At 45.7% G+C, this 22,955-nt stretch overlaps 1 protein-coding gene across 4 annotated transcripts in view; it reads right to left on the bottom strand.

The window, feature by feature from the left end:
• PTPRE (protein tyrosine phosphatase, receptor type E) overlaps positions 1-22,587 on the bottom strand; it is a 100,403-nt gene extending 77,816 nt beyond the window's left edge. For 2 of the 4 annotated variants that reach the window (XM_021716065.1, XM_021716066.1), the window contains exon 1: positions 22,478-22,587. The gene's annotated coding sequence lies outside the window, so the exon portion shown is untranslated. Of the gene's footprint in view, positions 1-10,920; positions 11,123-22,477 lie in introns of those variants that run through there. The other 2 variants (XM_008065072.2, XM_021716067.1) reach the window with 1 other exon arrangement.
• Positions 22,588-22,955: the final 368 nt, after the last annotated feature.

The raw sequence follows: 22,955 nt of genomic DNA, 5'->3' as shown, positions 1-22,955 counted from the left end.
GGCCTTGGGTCAGCTCTTTCCCTCTCTGATTCTGTGTATTGAGCACTACAGTGACTTCACTGTGCCGCCTATAGAGAAAGTCTGTAGGGAAGAAGCCAGTCCTTGGCAGGGGCCGGCACACAGGAGGCCTTTGGAGATGTCAGCTCTGCACTCTGAATCAGTGAACCTCAGGGGCACACAGAAGCTGCCTATCCTTCCATTCTCTCTAAGTTGTTCGCCGCCACAAGAAAACATCCTGATTTCTCAGAAAGCAACCGAACAGGGAGCTCATCTGCTGTTGACATTTACCCTTTCTGAAATAATGTAAACAAACACTTCAAAATATGCTTGGCTCAAAGGCAACCAGATGAAAAGGCAACAAAATCAATTTTATTTATCTTGCTAGGCACTGGTGGTCCAGGCAGAAGAAAATCAAAAGGAGACTTCGGTTTTCAGTCTCAAAGACATAAACCTCCAGAACTAGCAGGCCACTGGCCAGGGAGACCCGCCTGGACACTGCACTTCCTGGATGCCGAGAGAAAACATGCTTCTGTCAGTCTGTGGTGATAGGACAGCAATGCAGCACAGGTGACACAGTGGCTGGGTCTCTGGCAGTGACTTCCTATGTGGCCCCAGACTGAGAAGGCTCACTCCTGGTAAGACCTGCAGAGGACAAAGTGTCCCAGGCCCAGCCAGATCAGAGATCTCCTCCCTTTGTCTCTCTGTCCCCTCTGGGGCTTAGCACTGGTCCCTGAACCCATGTAGGTTTGGTGGCTGACTTGCTGGCTGAGTCCATGAGTGACAGAGCCGTGGGGGACCCCTGGAAGAATGAGGATTCAGATGAGGATGAGCCTCTGGTAGCATTTACCTGGTTTCTCTGCTTCTCAGAAAAGGCCAGCACTTTTGTACCTCTGCTCCTGTGTCTCTACCTTCTCACACCCTTGACTCCCAGCCAGTGGCAGGAGATGGGACAGAAGGGGCTGTGAAGATGTGACCTGCAGGATCCCCGAAGGGCCAGATGGGTCAAAACCAAACATTGTTAACCGGGTAACCCCAGGCCTAGGCCTGGGTTTTGAGGTCTTCACCTCTGCAATTTTCCCTGGCTCCTGAGACTTTGCTCAAGTGAGGTTGTTTTTTTGTTTTGTTTTGTTTTTTTGAGTTGGAGTCTCACTCTGTCGCCCAGACTGGAGTGCAGTGGCCGCTCCTGGCCACCGCAGCCTTGCCTGCTGGGCTCCGACGATCCTTCCGCCTCAGCCTTCCAAGAAGCTGGAACTACAGGTGCGCGCTATCACGCCTGGCTCATTTTGATTTATTGTAGAGATGAGGTCTCGCTGCCCAGGCAGGTCTCGAACCCGCGGGCTCAGGCAATCCACTCACCTCAGCCTCCCAAAAGCGTGGGATGACAGGCTGAGCCACCGAGCTTGGCTTCAAGTGAGGTTGTTTCAGGCATAGAGAGAGTACTGCATCCCAGGGATTCTATCCCACCTTCCAGAAACTCCAGGGGGAAGCTGGAGGTCTAGAGTGAATGCCCTGAGGCTGCAAAGGCATCTGGGGGGAGAAGACAGGCAGAAGGTAAGGCTGCAGAACTTCAGAGGATGGTCTTGGATGCGTTGTCCTCCTTGAACAGTTTTCCCAGTCAGGGGACTCCAAGCACACGTGACACGAGCCTCTGGTGTCTCCTGGTATGCAGGAAGCCTTATTTTTTTTTGAGTCAGGGCTTCACTCTGTTGCCCAGGCTGGAGTGCAGTGGCACCCTCCCGGCCACCGCAGCCTTGACCTGCTGGGCTCAGGCTTCCATCCTTCCACCTCAGCCTTCCAAGTAGCAGGAACTACAGGCATGCGCCACCACGCCCGGCTAATTTTATGATTTATGGTAGAGACGAGGTCTCGCCGCCTTCTTACCAGGGTGCAATGCAACCCCTATGAGCCATGGGAGCGGTGACAAGCTCAGGGCTCCAACCCTAAGTCAGCATCAGGATGCAGGAGGGTTCCTGAAATCAGAACCGCTGCGAGAGGCAGGACGTGACCCTTATTTCAGAGACAACCACGCAAAGAAGCACAGCGGGTTGTGCAGATGAGCAAAAGGAAATATGTGGAGACTGATCAGGAGAGCAACGTGCACACCGCGCTTTCTCTGTACTCTGCGTACTTTGCATCTGAGCCGACAGCAGCTCTCTGAGACAGTGCATGACTCTCATGGTGCCTGCTTTACCGTGGACAGCATGGAAGGTCAGAGAGGTTAAGTAACCTGACCAAGGCGGCTCAGCTGCTGAAATGGCAGAAAGTGAATTCAAACCCGGACAGTCTGAAAGCAATCAGATTTTTAGAAACTCACATCTCCACAGTCATAGCTTCATTAGATCTGGGCGTTATTCATAAACATTGTAAGATGATATGCGAACACCCGTGGGGAGTGTGGAACTCCATCTGAGCAGACAAACATTTGTTTTCAGGACAAATGGATATACATTTTGTAAATTCAGGAAATTCATGGAAAATATTTACTTTAAACCCTCCCCCTACTCCCCCCGCAAAATCTATGAATTATTTTGGCACTGACAGAGGTGAACATTTTGTGGTTTGTGTATTCTAAACATGTCCGCGTATTCATTTTAGTTCTGGGCTACCTGGAAAAAAGACCTTCATTAAAATAGCCGCTTCATAAATATTTGTTCCATGAGTGAATGAAATAGCCAAAAGGTTTATGAAGAAAGGCTGAGTTGAGCTTGATGTTTCCTCAGCCAATGTCTCTATAAACCCCCAGCCGTATCCCCTAAAATATTTATCAATAGAGACACAGAATTTTACGTCTCTTGAGAGAGATTTCCTAGCTTTGTTACCAAAAAAGAGGGGGGGAATGAGAGAAGAAACCTCAAAGGAGACAAATGTCACAATCTGCTAGAAGATCAGGTAATAGGGAAATAGGAAATTGACCGTGAGAATTTGTTTGAGCTTATTCAGCTGTGGTTAGAAACGTCCAGGTCAAGTAAGGGTTGACCTCTTTAGGAACAGAGAAGTTGAACTTGAGTTGCATGGAACTTCGCAGTCCTTTTGGGCAAAGAGTATCCTTTTATTTGAAATTCAGTGAAGAAGAGGAGGCTAGAGGGAGAGAGAATACTTTATGGCCGAGTTATGACAGAAATACTTTTTTTTTTCCTGGTGAAAAGGAGTCTTTCATGGGACTCAACCCAGTCTCAGTGGCTCACGAGGGATCCTACAGCCATACTGGTCTGGGCTTCCTTCACTGTTTTATCCTCCGGATACATACTGATCTCTCTTCTGCCGCTCCCCAGGTCGGGCAAAGTCAGGCAAGCAAAAATCAAGGGCGTGGTCCCTGCACTCAGATGTCTTCCAACTCTGTGTGGTTGAGTTTTCAATAAACATGTAAACTGTATTAACACAGCACAGATATTGCTTGATCTCTCATTTTTGCCAGAAACCAAACACAATTTGGCAAACTTGAAAGCATATGAACCTCTTGGATTCTCTTTAGTTCAGACAGGAGGAAAAAGACTTAAATGAAGCAATGATTTTCAAGTCAAAGTTAGTTAAGTGCCTAAGAGGCAACTAGAAGTTGATTATATGTAAAATTCTTGATTTAGCCTTGCCCGTGAAAATCCACTTCCTCCTTGGTCTGTGCAATCGCCAGGGACCTGACGGTGCCAGCTCCAAGGGAGGTCAGAACTTTAGAGTGAAGGCGGACATCCCAGCTTGATTTTAGAAAACCCAGTGGTGTCAGTGGTGCCCCAGAACCTTCAGTGGGGAAAGACAGGCAGCTACCTGCCAAGGATGCTCTCCTGGGGTTGAATGGTGCCCTTAAAATTCATGACTTCCTGGAAGCTCAGAATGTGACTTTATTTGGAAACAGCATCTTTGCAGATGTAATTAGTTAAGGTCATAAGAAATGAAAGTGGGCCCTAAATCCAGGGACTGGTGTCGTTGTAAGAAGAAGGGAGGCCCAGATGAGGCAGATGGGGAGGCTGCTGGGGTGGAGGAAAGTGGGGGAGTTGGGGGGTGGCTGGGAGAGACGCAGCTACACGCCCAGGAATGGCAAGGAAGGCTGGGAGCCAATAGAAGCTGGGAGTTCTGAAAGCTCCTCCCCTGCAGCTTTCAGATGGGGCGTGGCTTGGCTGACACTTTAGTTTCAGACTTGCAGCTTCAGAACCCAGAGACAATAATTTTCTTTTTTCTCTTGAAGCAAGTTTTCACTCTGTCACCCAGGCTGGAGTGCCGAGGCATGATCACGGCTCACCGCGGCCTTGGCCTCCTGGGAATCCTTCTGCCTCAGCCTCCCAAATGGCTGAGACGACAGGCATGTGCCACCATGCCCGGCTAATTCTTAAACTTTTTTGTAGAGTTGAGGTCTCGCCCTGTTGCCCAGACTGGTCTCGAACCCCTGGGCTCAAGCATTCCTCTTGCCTTGGTCTTACAAAATGCTGGGATTAAAGGTGTGAGCTATTGTGCCTGGTCAAATCTCTATTATTTTAAGTCATTAGGTTTGTGACAATTTCTCTTTTTTTTTTTTAGTTGGAGTCTCACTTTTGTCACCTAGGATGAAGTGCAGTGGCATGCTCATGACCACCGCAGCCTTGACTTGCTGGGCTTAGGCGATCCTTCCGCCTTAGCCTTCCACGTAGCTGGAACTGCAGACACATGCCACCATGCTTGGCTAGTTTTTTTGTGATTTATTGTAGAGATGATTTATTGTCTCACCAAGTTGCCTGGGCTGATCTCGAACCCCCCGGACTCAAGCAATCCTCTCACCTTGGCCTCCCAAAGTGCCGGGATTACAGGCTGAACCGCCGCGCCCAGCCATTTGTGGTAATTTCTTACAGCAGCCTCAGGAAGCCAAAACAGATGCTGAGCTACAGAAAATGGAAAGAGACTTCTAAAATACCTCTACAGTGTCCATCCGTCTTCCCCTTCATTGGCCATGGATCCTTCCAGATCCTTCTAGGCTCTTCTTCCTCCTCACCACTCACATTTATCCATCGCCAAGTCCTTCCGCATTCTTCTTCCAGTCAATCTTCACACCTTTCCCTTTTTTTTTCCCTCTTCAGTCCTGAGGTTCAAGGCCATCTTCACCTCACTAGGCAGTTGGGTGGATTAGATGAGAAAGGTCGAGGAATGGTGCCCAGTACAAGTCCTGGAATATGGTTGATAATGGTCACCCAATTACTCTCTCCCGTCTGGCTTACCCCGAGTCCTCCATCTGTCCCACACCCTATCACCAGATCGATGGCCCTTGGTCATGTCTCACCTGTCCTTTGCTCAGGGAGCCCAGGGATATCCAGCAGTGGTTCTCATATTCTGGTATTGTCTTACAACCTTCACAAACTTTGTCATGTCACTTATTCATTTTTTTTAAAGCATCAAATAATTCATGTTAAGAAGAAACTCTTTGTCATTGGTGTAAATGAGAAATCCAGTATCACTAGTCAGATGTAAAGATGCCCTTACAATCAATTCAGTGAAGATGGGGGAGACCAGCTAGGAAATTCTCTGAAACACTGACCCTGTGGAAGTTTCCGGCTCAAGTCTGCTTTCTCGTTGTTAAAAAGATATATTAGCAAGTGTTGGGTGTTAAAGCCACACCTAGGTTCACCAAGCTGAACCTTTCTCTTTGAGTACACGAAAGACTGGAAGAGAATGAAGAAAGGAAGAACTTTCTCCACTTATAATTCAACATTTCCCCTGCTGTGCTCAGTTTCTATCTAAAATCACCTTAAGACGTTTGTGCATCAATAAATTTTGTGCATCAATAAAGACACTGTCAATAAAGTGAAAAGGCAACCTACAAAATGAGAAAATATATCTGTAAATCATATATCTGCCAAGAATGTAGTATCCCGAATACATAACTTACTCTTACAGCTCAGCATCAAAAAGACAAATAATCCAGTTTAAAAATGCCAAGGAACTTGAACAGATAGTTCTCCAAAAAGCCAACAAGCAATAGCCAACATGCACACGGAAAGATGCTCACTATCACCAGTCATCAGGGAAACCAGAACTACCGTGACATAGCCCTTCACACCCACAAGTATGGCTATAATACAGAAGAGAAAAAGGAAAACAACAAGCTTTGGCAAGAATGTAAAAGAAATGAAATCCTCGTACATTGCTGGTAGGGATTAAAGTGATGCAGCCACTGTGCGAAAGTTTAGCGGTTCCTCAAAATCTAAATATAGAATTATGTTTAAATTCCACTCCTAGGTGTATACCCAAATAATTGAAAACAGGTGTTCAAACAAAAACTTGTCTATGAATATTCATAACGGCACCATTCACAATCGCCAAAAGGCAGAAATAACCGAAATATCCATCTGCTGTTGAGTGGATAAACAAAATGTAGCATATCCACACAATGGGATATTATTCAGCCTAGAAAAGAATGAAATATTGATATATGTTACAGCACAGATGAATGTCAGAACATCTTGCTGCCTGAAAGAAGCCAGACACAAAAGGTCACATCTTGTGTGAGTCTACTTACATAAAATAGCCAGAAAATGCAAATCAATATAGAGGAAAAGCAGATTGGTGGTTGCCAGGGACTGCAAGGGCAGGAAACAGAGACTGCTTCGTGGGTACAGGGCTTCCTCTTAGAGCAAAAAACATATCGTAACTAGGTAGAGAGGATGGTTGCACAACACTGTGAATATACTAGATGTCACCGGACTGTACGCTTTACGTCGGCTAGTTTTATGTGATGTGAATTTTTACCTCAATAAAGATAAATCATCTCAGGACCAACACACACCATGCTTTGGCAGACACCTTCCTCAGCCTAGCATCCGAGTGCCTCATGGATAATAACATTTACAAAAACAAGAATAAGCAACATTTGTTGAGTGCTGTGTACTATGCCCTTTCCCAAGTGCTTCAAGGCAGTAACTCCGTTAATCCTCCTAATAACAAGAGATTGGGATCACTGTTATACTCATTTCACAGAGAGGGAAACTGAGGCATGGAAATGTGAGTAAATTGCTGATGTCACACAGCCGAGAAGACGACACAGCTTCTTCTTCTCAGACCAGGGAGCAGACACTGCCGGGGAATAGGTGGGGTGTCGGGAAGGGGGTGATAGAAATAGGAACATTCCAATGAGTGCCCATTGACAAAGGCTTCCTAACTCTATACTTTGTATTAATCATGTCTCTTGATTAAATACTAGTCCTGCATTTCGTGGGTCCCATTGTGCTAAATTACATGGTGAGCATGTATTGCAAATTACACTCATTATTAGAAGTTACACAGCAACATTTATACTAATTAAGTTGGGTCTCATTTTTTTAGTTCTAATTTTAAAACACTGGCAGAACTCCAGAGCCTGATGTCCGCGCGTGAACTGCCACAAATGCATGGAGTAAAATGTAGTTTTAATTTGTAGCTGTTCAAGATTATTTCACACTTAACAACTACTCATTGACATTATGCTGCTCCCTTTCTTGCTTCTCTGTTATCAGCACAGATGCAACAGTATTGTTTTAACATGAGTTACACAGCATGCTTTAGAATCTACGGTGCTAATGTGTCTAATGTATTGGAAAACATTTTTAAAAGTTTGTTTTCTCAAAGCACAACTAACTTGAAAACGTTTTTTCCCAAAGAAATAAAAAAATGACAACCATCCGGTATAATTAGGAGAACACAAAGAGAGAAATAGCCACAAAAACAATAATAACCACCCTCTATGGAGCTTGCTCACATACAGAAGAGATGCTGAATAGTTTACAAGAATCGTCTCATCTACACATCTTCGTCACCCACCGAGGAAGATGCCACCTTACAGAGGTCGACTTGTCCTCCCAGGTCACTTAGCAAGGAAGTGACAAACCAGGATTTGAACCTGGTATCTGAGCCAAAGCCCCATTCCACTTTTCAACACTTCCAACCGTGTAGCTGCGGATGTGTGTCTGGAGAGAGATGAAACATATCATACGTAAGACATGTGACTCCCAGATACCGCAAAGCCAACTGATGTTGGGTCAATCATCAATTCATTTTCACCCATTCAGAAGTGACCAGCAAGAGCATATACCAAGCGCCAGGCAGGTCTCCAGGAGCTGGGAAGACAATAAGCAAAAGTGGGCATTGGTCCTCCCACTATTCATGGTTCTGAGGGCATGACCTTTCCTGCCAACCCACGCACTGTCGTGTTTTTCCTCTTCCGTACCTGTTCTGAATGCTAGGGCCCCTGGAATTAGACAGTGATCCCCACCCCTGACTTTCCCCTGCATTCTCTTACCTACACGCATCCCTGGGCAGCTCTCATGTAGGTGGCCCCCTCTGTACAGCCTCCTAGAAACCCTCTGTCCTCACCCACATAGCCTCATCCTCTACTTCCCCTGTATCCCCTCAGCCCTGGGAAGTCACGGCAAAAAAAAAAAAAAAAACAGTCGGGAAGCAGTCCAGGGTCAGCTGAACACGGTCACTCTCATGACGGCTCAGCTCTTCCCTGAATAGACACGTGGGCTCTGGATTTTGGAGGGGGCAAGGGCTGAGACTGCAGCTTCCCGGGGCTCACAGTCCTGCCTTGGCACAGCCTGGATCTGGCGTTCCAGAGGCAGGAGACAGGCTCTCCCAGGTACAAGTGGAGCCGGGGACAGAACTGCCGTCCAGCCTGCAAAGATCAGGCAAGAGGGAACACTGCCATCCCACTGCTGCTGCCAAGCGAAAGGAGGTTTGTTTATGAGGGACAGGAAAAAGGAGAACCCAGTGTAAACCCATAGCCTCTTCCTCCTTGAGATCCCTGATAACATTTCCAATGCTGACCCTTATTCCAGTTGTTTACAACGCTGACTCTTATTCAAGCTTCCTCACGTTGGTCCAGCTAACATGTGGAGAATTTTCACAGCAACTTGTGTTCCTAATACCAAGAGCTTTCCCACCCGTTACCTCCCAGAACATTTCAGCACCCCCTGGGAGATCCTCCGGGTCAGGAAAGGTAGGGCACAATCCTTAGTTTGCCTCAATGAGGAGTTTCCTCAGGACCCTGGGGCCTAAGCAGGTGCCAGCCTCTTCCTGGGCATGAGGATCAGGGGTCTTCCTGGTGTGCAGACGAAGAAGACACCCCCAGGTTCGTAACTGAACACCACGCACCACCAAAAAGTCCCCAAATAAATGAGCTGGGAGTTGGAAGATTTAAGTCATCATCAAAAAGGAGTAACATTTTACAAAATGCCCAGAATCCACTCAGTGTATGGGCAGGATAAAAATACTACATACAAAGAAAGTTCCGGCACTCTACCTAAGTCCACATTTTACTTGTATGAGTTTTTCTCCAGCACACTGACAACCAAGCTGCTCGGTGTAGAAGCACCCTTAAGGCGAACGCTCCTTAAAAACTTCCCACTTCCACAATCTTATTCCCTCAGTGCTGTGTGCTTTCCCACCCAGAGCACAGGCGTGCACACACATAATCAGATTTCTGGACACAGAGCAAATGGGATGGAACAGAAGCCAACTAGAAAGTAATGGAAGAGCCGGGCTCGGTGGCTCAGCCTGTAATCCCGCGCCTTTGGGAGGCTGAGGTGAGTGGATTGCCTGAGCCCGCGGGTTCGAGACCCGCCTGGGCAGTGAAACTTCATCTCTACAATAAATCAAAAAATCAGCCGGGCGTGGTAGCGCATGCCTGTAGTTCCGGCTGCTCGGAAGGCTGAGGCGGAAGGGTCGCCGGAGCCCAGCAGGTCGAGGCTGCGGTGGCCGGGAGTGGCCACTGCACTCCAGTCTGGGTGACAGAGTGAGACTCCCACTCAAAAAAAAAAAAAAAAAAAAGGTAATGGAAGCTCTTTCACATTCTAGGTAAACACAATTCGTTATTTTCCCCTAGCCTCTCTAAGATGAAATCGTCAAATATTCTCTCTCTTAGTGTGAATAAAATACAGCCAATATTTAAAGAGAACGGTAGAATCCACTCATGATGCTGCATGTGGAGACTCAAATGCACAGACAGACATTCTTGCCAGACATGGCTCTGAGTGAAGGGGGCATGGCCCAGAGATGGCAGCTGTCATTGGGGCACCATCACCTTCTGAGACGTGAATTATCTGAAAAGTTACCCAAGTGAGTGAGGCTTGGTGGGATTCTTACGGCATCAGAGATAACTCTTCTCTCACACGGAGTGCCAGAGCTGGGGGACCTCTGCTTTGCAGGAAAAAGACTGAGGTTTGGGATAAACTGATTTAAAGGAAGCACCACATAGAATGAAATCTAATATTTCCTCTCAGCAGGAAGCCTGGTCTCATTATAAGTATCAAAAACAATTCACAGGTAAGCCATATCTGAGCTTACCCACATAGTAGCAATTTGAAAACAATTTGAGCATTTATCAAATATATAGTCTCTGGGAGAACATGCTATTCATTCACAAGGTTGCATTCTTGAACCATACACAATATGCTTAAAAAGAGAGAGAGAGAGAGGCAAAAGGAACACAGTTAGAGAAAATCTTTCCTCCAATTTTGTGTTGTGACATTTCAAATCATTGGTTCGTCAGCTTCCATATCAAGTATTTCCTAAAATGCCTCTAACATTTCCATTTAGTTGAAAGGATACAGGTCCCAAATGGTAAGCATGTTTTCTTCGCTTAAAGAAAAATTTAGTTCTCATATCTTAAGCGAAAGAGAAATTACTTATATGTTAAAAGGCAATTCAATGAAGTAGAAAGACACAAAACAGCAGAAATCATAGGTACAGAACTGTTAGCCCACCACCTAACAGATGTGACGTTTTACAAACCAGTAGAGGAGTTCATGCATGAACTTGACAAGAAATAGAATTGCTGTGACATTCTCAAATTAGCCACAAGCAGCAACACTTGATATTAAATTAAAAAACTGTTGGAAAATGCATTTCTCTCACAATCTAAACCAGTGACAGAAGGAACATTCCAGAGATCTCATTTCGCATCTATATCGTGCTTCCATGGATACTTACAGAGCACGGCTTTCTGAGCAGCCCCTAGGTGATCAACTCGTTCAAACCCATGTCCACAGCACTGGAGTCTCGTTGGCTGATAAGCTGAACATTTCCAAGCAGGCTACCGATGCGAAAGCCAATACATTATTTACGTGGGTATTCCCTTTGTAATTTTCCTTCTGAGGTGGCAGCTGCCGGCACTCACACCGTCATCAGAAACAGAGCAAAAATCCAGCAGGGAAAAATGTATAGGCGAGACCGTGTATCTCTAGTTGAAATACATGCTTAAGAATAAATTTCTCATTCACAGCAGTGTGGTTTTTTTCTTTCTTTTTTTAAGTTTAAAATAAATCAGTAGGAGAGGTGGCATAAAATTTAGTCTGGCTGCGGAGAGCACTGCAACCCGCTTGTTGGATGGTGCAGTCGGCAGTCCCAGCTGGGTAATCAGAGTCCTTCTGTGCTCCGAGCTTGGAGAGGAACAGAAAGACACAGCACCCAGCTCCCAGGGCGAGCTGGAGTCACAGCACGCAGGGAGAAAGAAGGGATAGTGAACAGCCACAGTCATGATTTCCCCCGTGGTTCAGGTTCAGTTTTGAAAGAAAAATCATCGCCGATGGTATACTTTCAAAGAATCCTTCGAAAGCAAAACTCAACTGAACTACACATGAAGAAAACATGAAAAGACTTTCAAGCACATGTGTGACGAGTGCCTTTCCTCACATATGGTCTAGAGGTCTTTATTTTTTTTTTTTTTGCTGATTTTTTTTTAATTGTAGTAAGAACATCTAACAGGAGATCTACTCTGGTAACAAATTTTTAAGTGCATAACACAGGATCGGTGACGACAAGCGTGACGTTGTACCACAGAGCTCTAGAACTTGTTCATCTTGCATAACTGAACCTTTATGCCCGTTGAAAGCAGCCCTATCTCTCCCTCCCTGGGTTTAAGGAACAACGCTATTTCAGACACAGTGCTGCTTTGATGAGATTACTTCTCCTATCAGAGATGTCTTTCTTTCCCTCTACAGCCCGTCCTAAAACAAAAAGGGAAATGTACTTGCAAGTGTTACTCTTCATTCTGTTAGCTGAAAAACCGAAGCTCCTGCCGCTGTGGTCTACTCTCAAGTTCATTTCTGTGACAAAGTGTATTTTTTTTGAAAAGTAACTTATTTATTTCCCATTCTGTGGGTTGAACTCTATCCCTGGAAATACAGCAAATTCAGAAAGATGTGCCCTTCCCAGTGACACGGTTACTGGTGCAGGCGTTATCAACGTGCACCAATAGTTCCAACACAATTTCAAGCCTTTCAGAAGGGACAGAGACATACATGCACCAAAGCTGCATGTTGTGTTGGAAGGGTGGTTGCTGCAATGTCTTTTTTTTTTGAAAGACAATTATAATTCCTATGAGCAGCCCCAGGTACTCACTTTAATTTTGTCCTGAGAATTCGATTTGAAGTACTGTTTGCTGAGTACTTTCTAAGTGCCAAGGACTGTGCTGGAAATTCACGTATTCCATTTCATTCAATTGACTATCAGTTCTGCCTCCGATAAGGAAAAATCCCAGACAGCAAAGGACAGGCTTTAAAAGATGGCAGCACGGATCGCCAGCATTCCCAGAGATGCGCACTGTGTGGTGTGACAGTGACCAAGCTTTGAACAGCTACCGCAATAACGGCATGGATGGAATGCCCTTGGCACTTCAGCTTCCCATATCGCTGCCTTGCCTTTCTCGGTGACTTCGAGGATCATGTTTGTTGCCTGCGAATTTCCTCTGTTTTCTAAAAACTCCCCTGCCTGTTCATTTTCTGTTGATAAGGAATTTCTGAAACAATCACCGAAAACCATCTCTGCCGCAGACAGCCAATGCTACTGACGGCAACAGGATTGGAGATCTCTTTCTATTCCCGAAGGGACCCATTATCTCCACTGGTTGCCATGGTGATGTTGCAGTGTGGCTGCTGTGTGTTCCACCGCTTCCCATCGCAGTCACACCGCACACTTAAATCAAACCGCGTGTGTCACGTGGCACCGGCTGCATGAAACTTAGTCCATCGAACTCTTAGCTTCGTCTCCCAGTGATGACGAACAGTGGCAGGTGGAGGTGTCCACGCATGCTGGTGTAAATGTGACGGAAGCAGTATCATTGCAAAAAAGAAGGGATCTCTTAAAACACATTCATTTATTCCCCTTATTAAGCCATTTAAGGAGAGGGTTTTTACTATTATCAAGAGCTTGAGGAATGGTTTTCAAAAAGCGGAAGGAATAACAGAAATGTGTTGGGAGTTCACTTTAATTGAACTCTTGCCATATTCATGTTTGAGAATCTCCTAGCATCTCTTTTATGTGTGCTGGTGTACACACCCCCAGACACATATTCATGGACTTATATTAATCCCCGAGGCCTCTACTGTATGAACCCTGCCTTAAAAATATATGTGAATATTATTGATTTTGCCTCTCAGTCTTCAATGCCCTGGTCTCCTGATGAGTGCGCTATGCGAGTGCTGAACTGAACTTGAACTCAAGGCCAGTGGTACTCTGCAGCTCCAGCCCGTAAGTCTAGGTGGTGGGAAGGAAGCTGACGCCTCACGGCCCAGCAGCCGCACAGGGACATGGGAGGGATGACCTTGAACTCAGAGCCCTCTCTGGAGCACCTGAATTTTGGAACGTTACCTGTGAGCAAACTCAGAGTGTACCTGCATGCTCAGGGCAGTGGTCAGCTGTTCCTAGCTCTTGTTGCAAATGATCCTGAGGATTGACTTTGACTCCTGGGACTGGTACCCTTGATCACAAGGGGAAAAATTAACTGGATTGGACTTCAGAGGCTGCTCTTTGCAAAGGGTGATTTACAAAAGCCAAACTTCAAGGAAAATGTTAAATCTAAGTTTGGCCCTAATTCATTAAGTTAACATGTGTTTGGGTCACACTGACGGTTGTACCGTGATCTTTTTTTCCCCTTCTTATTTGTTTGTTTGACTTTTGCTTCGTGTGTTTTTCTTTTATTTCTTTGTCTTCTTTTCTTTTCCTTTTTTTTTCTTTTCTTTCTTTTCCCTTTCCTCTCCTTCCCTCCCTTGCCACGACACTGTTAAGATTGGCCTGGCTTGACACTGAGAGGGTTTGTTGCTTTAGAAATAAAAAGAAAACTCTCTCCACATAGGAAAAAATGTTGTGGGGGGCCTCTGAAACGAAGGCTGCCACAATGAATAGACACACTTTGTACAACACCCACTGCAAAAAGAAATGAGGGCTGCAACATTTACAGGAACTCCCAACAGCCGTGACATGCCAACCCTGTTTGTGTGAGCGTGGAACCCAAGTGTGGCTGGCTAGAGCCGTCGGTGGGTCACCCGGCCTCCTCCTGCACTGGAAAGAAAAGTCTTCATGAGCTCAGCTGCTGACATGAAGGCCAGGAGGCACGTGAGCTGACGGGAATGGACTGCCACGGGCTCCATAGTGAGGGGCCACAGTCCTAGAAACTGGGGAAGTGCAGGTATATACACTCTCAAGAGGATTCTCAAATTGGAGACTGCATTGCCAGGACTGAGCGATTTGAATAAACTTTAATTCAACAGTTTGGATGATTTGGGGAAAATCGGGGACACCACTGTCTTCTTTCTCATCCTATCCACAAGTGTGCAGCATGTAACAAGCACCCATCCCAAATCCTCTTTTCGGGGGGAGGCGAGTTCAGGGTCTCACTGTGTCACCAAGGCTAGAGTGCAACGGCACAATCACAGCTCATTGCAGCTTCAACCGCTCAGACTCAGACGGTCACTCCACCTCAGCCTCCCCAGCAGCTGAGACTACAGGTGCATGCCACCACGCCCAGCTAATTTTTATTTTTATTTTTAGACACACGGTCTTGTTATGTTGCCTAAGCTGACCTTGAACTCCTGACCTCAAGCAATCCTCTCACCTTGGCTTCCCAAAGTGCTGGGATTATAGATGTGAGCCACTACACCTGACCCCAGATTTTACTCTTAGGTGCTTATTTTCTACTGTGGTAACAGTGATTTTGACAAAGCAGGTTTTGAGACCCTCCACTTAATATACTATTATGTGAAGGGGTGTCTTTAGTTTTTTAAACTGCCTTTGGTGAAATGTAGGTAAAGCTACGTGTTGCCAAGCAACGGGAAGTGTCCATCTGATATCGCATGTCCTCCTTAGAGACGCTTTCTCCCTTCCAAATAATTAGATATTCACTGTTCCATGTCTTCATGGGGTATAACACAGGGGACTTAACATGATCCTGAGAGGAAAAGTGAATTGTGTTGATTCCTTGCAACAAGATGTCCACGACAAGAATTTTCACAGAGACACTAGGCTCTCGAAGACCAAGGCTGGCATTTGAGACAAGAGCAGGTGGGCTATCCGGCCAGCTGACCACAGAATCATGAACCAGATGAAGATTAGGGTCCCCTTTTGAGAAGAAAGATGTGCAAGTTTGTGTGGCCTGAGGTTGATGGTCGGAGCCTTTCTGACTCCCTGGAGTGGCCTGGAGGGGGAGGAAAAGTTGGGTAAGGAAGGGGTCTTTGCCAGTGCCTGTTCCTCTGCCCTGATGGAATATGTACCACAGGACTGGGCTGTGGTCAGATCTGTTCTTCTTGGTGGACAGCACCTGCCGCTTTTATTTGTAAATATATTTTTACATTTGTATCTTTTTAAGTAGAGACAGGGTCTCGCTATGTTGCCCAGGCTAGTCTTGAACTCCTGGCCTCGGATGATCCTCCCTTCTCAGTCTCCCAAAGCCCTGGGATTACAGATGTGAGCCACCATGCCCAGCATGACCTGCGGTTTTGTATATCAAGAGGGCCCTGCTTTTAAGTACATCTTTAAGTGACTGACTTTAAGCCATATCCCTTTTCGAGACACAGAAGTTCAATGCTGGTAGGTGGCTTTGTTTGGTAGGCACAACCCTTAGGTCTTAAGAATCCCGAGGGCCTTGAGGAGAAAAGAACTGCCATCAGAAACCAAAATTGAACCAAAATGTGTAGGCTGGCCCAGTTTGGGGACAGTACCGCCCTGGAGCAGGGCTGTCCCCTGCCTTCAGACAGAAAGTCAGAAGTACCCCCATATCCATGTGACATCTACCTGTATGGCCACAGAACAAAGCAAACCCGGTCACATCAGTGAAAGAAATCACTGAAGCCAGCCTGGGTGTTACACAGAGAAAATCACTGAAGATTTACTGAGATTACACTTGGGGGTGTTAGCTGACTTCATTTACTTATTTATATCCAGCTTACCTCCCAAAGGATATAAAGCAGTGTAATTCATTCATTCACCTAAAATTCACTGGGCGCCAGCACTTGTGTGAGGGAAGCGACACAAGATCCCTGTCCTATGGGGCCTGTGTTTTAGCCGGGGAGAGAATGGGTAAATGCCACAGTTCCAAATCGTGGCAACTGCTTTAATGACAATATAAAGAAAATAAAACAGGGTGGCAGACAGCAGCCCGGGGTTGGGAGTTGGGTAAGAAGCATTAGAACGTGTGAACAGGGAAGGCTTCCAGAAACTAATGATGGAATAAGGGAGACTCAAAGCTCCAGCTGTATCATGCTTCATCAGAGAAGAAATTCCTTATTGCAAACCAGTAGGGTGGACACTCTAGGGCTCTGACCATCACTTCTTGCGCCCAGAGCCCACCTCAGTGATGTGAGACCAGAGTAGTCACTCAGGCCCGCCCTCAAAAGGGAGTCCTCCATGCTCGGGACTCCATGCCCTGCAACTGCTGCCTTGAGATTCCTTCACAGAAATTTTATCCATGAACTTGCATTTTGTAAGTGAAGACCAATGGGGCGATGGCACACGCACCAGGGACGTGATGCCTCAACTCACATCTCGTCACCCTCCTCACCTTCCTCACCGCTTCCTAACTGCCCACTTCCTGCTCCCACCACCAAGGGAGACCTCCTCCCACACCCCGCAGGGGCCTGGACCCAGGCACAGGGAAGGTCAGGGCCGCACTCATGCCCTCCACCCGTCAAGTCGAAGACCCAGGAGTATCCTGGAGCCTGAGGGAGTGTGATGTTCTGCAGAAGGTTCAAATCAAATCAAAACAAAACATAAGAGAAACTCATCACTGTCACAGGTCCAGAGAGAGGACATGAAGAAAGGAAAAAGCTTCTTTTCCTCCTTTTGCATGAGTGACCCTGGGTTTTCTGCAACCGGCCCTGTTCTGCTAAGTACTGCCCCAGGCGCTTTAGGGAAGGCAGGGAGGGAATGGTCTTCTCCCAGCTCCTCCTCCCTTCCCCTCCCCTGCATCGGTCCATTCATTCCCGCATCCACCATGCCTAGGCATGGGTTCCTGAGATCAAGGGTGCTGGCCAGGCCCCAGGGATCCCAAGACAATGTTTCCTCTTGCCCTCCAGGGGCGAGACGCCAGCCCGCACCCCCTGCCGCAGTCAGGCATGGGATCCACATCCATTGTTCTCCATCCTCTGCAGCGATCCAACCAAGCGTGAGTTTAAGGTTATGTGTCACACATCATATAAATGATGGATAAAGTAGAAACAGGAGTTAGGAAAAAAAACGGGCATTTTTCTACAGCTGAAGTGATAGGTCTGGATCATCGGGCCATCATTCTCTGAAGCCAATTTTTCATTCCCTAAGATGAGTATTCAATTTTCTTTTAACCGTGCCCTTGAAGAAAACCCTTTACTGTGGGTTATGAAGCTTGGAGACACTGCACTCGGGTTGCTGAGAGATCCTTGATACAGTTCTCTGTCTTTCATAGATCTGGATTAGAAATCCCAGTGAGGCCATTTGCTCAGTCCTCTGCTTATTTCCAGTGAGACCACTAGGCTCTATGACCAGTGGCAATTTCAAATATCTCAAGGACACTGTAATATACACAGCAGACATATTTTTTAAAAATGCACCATAACCCAACTGAAATGATTAATTTTTTTAAAACACATAGATGAATTTCAGAAAAGGGTCATATGTTCTACTAAAAAGTAAAGCCTCTCATTCACACTATTATTAAAAATGCCAAGGTGTGGCAGGTATTTGGGTTTCTGAAGAGGTAGTCGGATTGTTACCCGGTACTTAGTTTTCTGACCAGGCACTTGAATTTCTGACCAGGTATTTGGATTTCTGATGCAATATTTGGATTTTAGATGTGGCACCTAGGTTTCTAGCAGAGGCATTTGTATTTCTGATGCAGGCACATCAACACCAGGAGCAGTTCAGGTGCCGCTCCAGGCCTGCCATCGAGCCCTGAAGGTGCCCAGGTGTTTCCTGAGCTCCCCTAAACTCAGGAGAGCTGGTGCCCTGAGCCCAGATCTAAGATGTGAGGTTGAGAGCTGATAGTTGCCAAAGGAAACCAACCTCAGCCACTGCCTCTTGTACATTTTAGTACCCTTCCCTCTAACAGAGATCACCTGTTGTACCATGACTTCTGTGCTAGAACCTTTCTGTGACTTCCAAGGCCCTGGATAGATAGAATTCTAGAGCCTTGCAGACGTGGCTCCAGCTGTCCACTGGCTAAGGAGACTGACGTCCTTAAAGGTAGGCCACATGGCTAGTTAGAACAGACACACGGGCTCCTGAGCCCTTGACAGGCCCGACCTCTGCCTCTTTTCTGATTGTGTTATCTTTCCCACCACTGACTCCACTGAGGAATCCACCTGCCCCTGTAACCTCTCTTGATTTCTTCTCTTACTCACACCTCCTCCTGCTGGCCCTTCGTTGGCTGTGTTTGCTAGCCTCCAAGTTCTCAGGTACCACTGGGTAAGATCTGATACTGGGGGATCCAAAGTGCTGGATGCAGGGGATGAGCCTTGACTGCTTTGCCTGGCGGGCTCACTGGTTTGTGCTCAGGCTAGGCAGTAGGGCCTTATTGTAAATTTGGGTGGCCTGCACTTCAGACCCAGCCCGAAGAAGCAGCGTTGAGGAGTTGAGGAGAAGAGACAATCTGGCAAGCAGTGGGGCTCACGACAGGTGCTGAAGAGCTCTGATGGCACGAGAACCTCTGGTACGACTGTCCACGAAGATTATGGACCAGAAAAGATTGCCAGACTTCAGCTGGGCAGAGGAAGGTCACTTGGGGGAACAGAGTGGACAGGGAGGAAGTCCCGCAAACACCGTGGGGGAAACAGACATGTCAGGCTTTCCAGTAGGAAACCTGCCACATGGCTTCCCAAATGGACTGGATTTGTACTACCCCCTATAAGATGTTTTAAAAAAAACATTTAAACAAGATGTTTACACAACTTTTGAAAACATTTTTATGGAAAATAATGTTTTTGAGTGTTGAGTGAGACAGAATCGCTGTCTGGAGACTGTTCTGGTCATACAGTGATGTCATCGTTGCTGTTTCTGAAGATCCTAGGGCAGGTTAAATGCTTTCGCTTAAGTACTATGTCCCCTTGCCTCAAACGCTGAGGACCACATGACTCAGTTTATATCAAAAGGAATTTTTAAAGGAAACATGACTTAATTCTCAGCTCAACAGGAGGAAAACATACAGCCATGGGGAGTGAATCACTCATTAAAAATTAAATCAATCCGCCCACAACAGGAAAAGCATAACAGAATGTTGGTGTTGGCTTCAAACTGGAAGGAAGCCAAAAACAGGTTTTGAAAATAGTGATGTCTCTGAATTGGATCTTGCTCAAAGAGTGTGTATTTGGGGGTCTCTAACTTCATCCTGGCGACATACACTTTCCAGACAGTCTTCTGTGGAGAACGCCCCTAAGAGGGGAGCAGAGGGGTACTGGGGGTTTCCATGGTTTCTGATGAGATGAAGCCTTCCCAGTGAATCACTTCTGGTAAAATAAACCACCACACAGCTCCCAGAACCATTTGCCAGAACGGATCTCAGAACAGTGGGAAAAATACCTTTGTATTATGAACTAAGGTTTCTGCCTGGGTTTTAAAATCAAAGCCCACGGATTCCCAGTTTTTATTTCCCGAATGTAAGCAATGTTATGAAAAGGAAATGATTATTTTTTCAAATAAAAATTTTGCATGAATTAAGCCCTCCGTGTTATGTTCCTGTTTCTTTAGAGAGTAGCGAGAGAGCAAATTCAAACGAAGGAGAAAGGAAAAGCAAGCCTCATGGCACAGAGCTGTTTCTTCCAAGTGAAGTTCACAAAACATTTACATCATGATGCATGCACAAGTCTCATCCTGGAAGGGAAGGTGATAAACACAACTGGCCCGGTCACGGCAGACACATAGCAGTAGTTACTTTCTGGGGTTTCTGCTGCCAACTCCAGGTAAGCATTACCCTGGATCGTAGAACTTTATGTCTTGAAGAGGCCTTTAAAAAAATCCTCACCTAAGTCCCTTTATGTTTTAGACAAAGAAGGTGTGACTCAGGGTGATGAAGTGACAAGTCTAAGTCATTTGACTTTCTAGAACTGAACTCTTTATATCCAGTCCCTTTTTTCTTCTAGGAAAACACACATTTATACGTACTAGAGAAAAGACTCAAATATTGGCCTCACAAGCAATAATTCCTGAAATCAGAACTGGGATCTACCACTTCATTTTTCAAGACCTTGCGCGATTATGAGCCTGCAGGAGATACCTGATAAACCCTCCGAGAATGAATAGACAGACTATTGGCTTTGCTGAAAGGAAACCTGGCAAGTGTGTGAAAAGCGATTAGAAAGCTGGATTCGGTCAGCAGAAATAGTTGGGAACCCTGGCCAAGATCAACTCAAGTGATCGTAGCACTGTTCCAAAATATAATTATCTACCAGCAAACTGTTTTCAGAATCCACAGGATATGCTCTTATTTGCTAATGTTCCCTGTCACTTGCATAATGGCATAACTGTCAGACAATGTTTTTCATCATGGAAAGCTTTTTCTTTTGGCAGGGCTGAACCTCACCTTTGGTGGTGGTAATGAGAGCTAACTGGCTTTTCAGTTAGACCACCGTTTGAGTTTGAGAAAACCCTGGAGAAGACCGGTGTTTTCTTTCTCACTGTCCTACCAACCCACTTCTCCAGTCTGCCTGGGTCTCTGTTTTTTCGTCTTTAAGGCAGCAGTGACAATGCATAGCTGGTCTGCCACCTCCAGGTACTTACGAGACCCAAATGAGATCATGAATTTGAGTGTGCTTTGTACACTGTAAGCTGCGTGTGTCCGATCATAAGTGCAATTTATGGTTTAAGTATAAGGCACTTAAGTTATCTGGCAAAACAGGAAATGGATCAAATCCTGTTTTTCTGAATAATAATTTCCATAAACATAATGTTTTAAAATAATTCATTTCTCAGCAGCAAAATGGCAACATGACAGTTTAAAAATACATATATTTTAAATATGACACAAATGGTCTTAAAAAATATATTATATATATTATGGCACTTGAATATGAAATCTGCATTGTTTCTGATAGCAGATCAAGCTTGGTAGAGTTGTTAGAAATCAGTTAAATACCATCAACATATTTCTAAAAAGTCTTCCTCACAATGTAAGCAATGAGGAGAGAACACAGTAATTCAATCAACCTTCACCATACAATAAACACAATCCAATGTTCATTTCTCTTCAAAACCAAGAGAAAAGCTACTCAGAAAATCCATTATGTGACTTCTTTTCCCCCAGCAATTCCACAGAGGTCCTTCCTTTTCTAACATTTAAAATACTTTATATACCAAACTGGGCATCGTTATAAGCAGTTTTAAAAAGTCACTGCAAATTGGCAATTTTTGAGCAGAATGTGTCTCCTGTGACTCAGTGTCCCGATTCACATGGGACATCCCCAGTGGGTGGAGCTGCGGCTGAGGGTCACTCCCTGTCTCTAGAGGGACTGGCCCATCCCTTTGACACCAGACCTCATTCCTGATGCCGTGGTCCACCAGGTCTGCAAAATCTCTCCGTAACTCACACACGCAAAAGCTTTTATACATTTCTTGCCTTCTTTCCCCTCCTGTGAATGGTGCCACCCCCTCAGGCAGTTGGCATGAATCTGCAGCTGACAATGTCATCTGTTTCTCCATGAAATGCACACACAGGAAAACCTCACACACAGAATGTCAGCCCCAGTCTCTTGAACCTGAAGACAAGCTCCTTGAAAACCAAGCTGCTTGTCTTGCTGTCGCCCAGACCCCTCACGCTCTCTCGGTGTGTCGCTTTTCCTTAAAATGCCACTTCTCAAATCTAGTTGTTAGGGAAAATTAAGAGTGTAGTTTTGATGATCAAAATAGAAAATGTCCAACTTACAATGGGTAGAATTTTCCTGTGTCATCCAGCTAGCCTAGGGTCCCAACAATTGTTAGGGAATGTTTTTCTAAAAAGGTAGACCGGCCTCACCTTTGATTCCTGGTCACATGACAACCCTCCAGGTCCAAACAGACAGTCTCTCTCTGCCATCCCCAATGCACTACTGGCACAGTCGTGGTAGATTACAAATGTTTCCTGAAGCGTAAACCCCAGATTTCCTGCACAGAGCTGGATAAAGGTATCTGAGGTGTTTGCCAATTTTCATTTAATCAAGGCTTCCTGATAATATTCTTGAGTCTAATTTTTAGACATTATTTAGAAATTATATTACAAGCAACCATGAGAACTCCAAAGCGACAAAGAAGGTTTCTCCTCTGAGCTTCTCTTTACCTCTGGTCCTCCTGAGATGATGTGGAGGAACCGTCCTGCCTTCGGAGAATCCATGCTGCCCTCTCAGCTGGAAAAGGATTTCTAGAAGAATTCCAGCTCTGAACTGGGTCTGCTGTGAACTCGGTGATGAGATATGAGTTTATATAGGAAATCTATGTTCCTATTTTCTCTAACTGGAAACTGTGACTGATAACACCCATGCCTTTGCTCTGTGACCAACGATTACCTATTAGACTCTTTTAAGAGGTACTTCTTGGAAGAATGTGGAAGCTTTCTTGGGGGCAGGGGAATGGAAATGGAAATAAATGGGGCATAATTTGTCACCATCAGATCCACAGGCATTCTTCCAACTCACTGTCAGCTTCTAGTTGCCGTCAACGGGAGAATAACTTCTCGCTGTTGGGGGGATCATTTTTGATGGCAAAGGAAACCCAGGGAGTTCATTGGTGCTAATAAAAAAAACCAAGTACATGGAAAG

This window comes from Carlito syrichta, unplaced genomic scaffold, assembly GCF_000164805.1.
Source record: "Carlito syrichta isolate Samal-C Ts95f unplaced genomic scaffold, Tarsius_syrichta-2.0.1 Scaffold308151, whole genome shotgun sequence".
NCBI lineage: Eukaryota > Metazoa > Chordata > Mammalia > Primates > Tarsiidae > Carlito > Carlito syrichta.
This window is presented reverse-complemented; position numbering and strand designations above follow the sequence as displayed.